This window comes from Bombina bombina, chromosome 1 (assembly GCF_027579735.1).
Source record: "Bombina bombina isolate aBomBom1 chromosome 1, aBomBom1.pri, whole genome shotgun sequence".
Taxonomy (NCBI): Eukaryota; Metazoa; Chordata; class Amphibia; order Anura; family Bombinatoridae; genus Bombina; species Bombina bombina.
The window spans coordinates 39,712,383-39,714,781 of record NC_069499.1 but is presented as its reverse complement, the minus strand read 5'-3'; the positions used below and the strand labels follow the sequence as shown (position 1 = coordinate 39,714,781).

The 2,399-nt window shown below is 40.3% G+C and overlaps 1 long non-coding RNA gene across 1 annotated transcript; it reads left to right on the top strand.

Annotated features, from left to right (window-relative positions):
- The first annotated feature begins 444 nt into the window (after positions 1–444).
- On the top strand, positions 445–794 carry LOC128636085 (uncharacterized). The gene is made up of 2 exons (XR_008398658.1): positions 445–604; positions 685–794. It is a non-coding gene; the product is annotated as an uncharacterized LOC128636085 (long non-coding RNA).
- Positions 795–2,399: the final 1,605 nt, after the last annotated feature.

The window sequence follows — 2,399 nt, the reverse complement described above, 5'->3', positions numbered from 1 at the left end:
AGAGCTAGAGTATTAACTGTTATTTCCTATTTGAGGGGTGAGCCACGCACCTGGGCTAACTCCTATTTTGAAAGTAACGATGAGATTCTTAATTCATTAGAAAATTTCTTTACTGCCATGGGTACCCTATACGAAGATCCATACAAACAGCTCACCGCAGAAAACGCTATGAGAAACTTAAAACAGAAGAAAAGAATAGTCGAAGACTATATTACAGACTTTAAAAAATGGGCCAAAGACTCACAGTGGAACAACCTGTCTCTGAGAAATCAGTTTAGGTTGGGCCTATCAGATGGCATAAAAGATGAGCTCTCTCGCACTGACTTACCCCAAACCCTAGAAGAATTGATGTCTCTCAGTATTACCATCGACAGGCGTCTTAGAGAGAGACAACAGGAACGCTCCTACCATGATAGCTATCCTAAAAAACAAAACATACCTGCTGTGAGTAAATCTTCTTCCGAACCTATGGATATAGGTTTCATTAAAGGCCCCCTTTCCTCCGAGGAGAAGATCAGGCGTAGGGCTAACAACTTATGTTTATATTGTGCCTGCGACAGTCACACTGTTAGAGATTGCCCATCCTTGCAGAAACAGAACAAGGGTAAGACTATCATTCAACCTTTTTGTTGTACCACTCAGCTCTTACCTGATCCATACTTACACTTGTCTCTTCTCTTGCAGTGGGACTCCCATCGGGTCAACGCTACCGCGATCATTGATTCGGGAGCAACAGCTTCCTATATTGATAGTGTATTTACTCAAAAAAATAAAATACCTGTAGTCAAAAAGAAGTCTCCTGTCTTATTAAGAGGTATTGACGGTACTCCTATCCCCACTGGTCCCGTCGAATATCAGACTTTCCCTTTACTTATCACCTCCACCAGCCATCATAGGGAATATTTTACTTTTGATATCATTCCCTCTCCTATTGCACCTATTGTTTTAGGTATAAATTGGCTTTGTACTCATAACCCCCAAATAGATTGGAACTCACTTACCCTTGATTTCAATTCAAAGTTTTGTCTGTCTACTTGTTTCCCTGCAACTGTTCTTCATACATCTGCACTTCCTGAGGATCCTCAGATCCCTGCAGTTTACCAGGACTTTGCAGATGTTTTCAGTAAGGCAGAGTCTGAAAATTTACCACCCCATAGAAAATATGATTGCCCTATAGAGATCATTCCAGGGTCTGAAATCCCTACAGGGCATATCTATCCTCTATCCAATCCAGAACTCTTACATTTAAAGACTTACCTAGACGAAAACCTTAAAAAGGGTTTTATTCGCCCCTCTACCTCTCCAGCTAGTGCAGGAATTTTCTTCGTGAAAAATAAGGATGGTACTCTTAGACCCATTATCGATTATCGTCAACTTAACAAGGTTACTATAAAAAACCGTTACCCCTTACCCCTTATTCCTGAGTTAATAGAGAGGTTAGAGGGCGCAAAATTCTTTACCAAACTGGATTTGAGGGGTGCCTATAACCTCATCCGTATAAGAGCTGGCGATGAGTGGCTGACGGCATTTCGAACCCGATACGGTTTGTTCGAATATGTCGTCATGCCTTTTGGGCTCTGTAACGCGCCCGCAACTTTTCAGCACCTCATCAATGATATCTTTAGAGATATTTTAGATATTTTCATTGTTATATATCTTGACGATATTTTAATTTACTCCAAAACATTTGAAGAACATATCTCTCATGTTAGACAAGTACTTTCTAGACTAAGAGGTAACCACTTATATGCCAAGGCAGAAAAATGCCTTTTCAATACACAGTCTATATCCTTTCTCGGTTATGAGATTTCTCCCAAAGGTATCTGTATGGAAAACAAAAAGGTTGAAGCAGTCTTAAACTGGCCCATACCAAAAAGCGTACGTCAGGTTCAATCTTTTATGGGTTTTGCGAATTTTTATCGCAAGTTTATCAAAAACTTCTCTAAGATATCTCTACCTCTCACTACGCTGACAAAAGCTAATACATCGTTTAAGTGGACCCCACAAGCACAACAAGCTTTTGATTTACTTAAACAGATGTTCACTTCAGCTCCCATACTCCGTTTTCCTGATCCTAATTTACAGTTTGTACTGGAGGTAGACGCTTCCAACCATGCTATTGGAGCTGTTCTCTCACAGAGAGAGAGTTTGAAAAAACCCCTTCATCCTGTCGCCTTTTATTCTAGAACTCTAAACTCTGCAGAACAAAATTACCCTATTGGTGATAAAGAACTTTTAGCTATAAAACTGTCTTTAGAACATTGGCGACACCTTCTTGAAGGCACTCCAGTGCCAACACTCATTTATACGGATCACAGAAACCTCCAGTATTTAAAATCCACTAGAACACTCTCGGCCAGACAGGTTCGCTGGAATCTTTTTTTTTCACGCTTCAACTT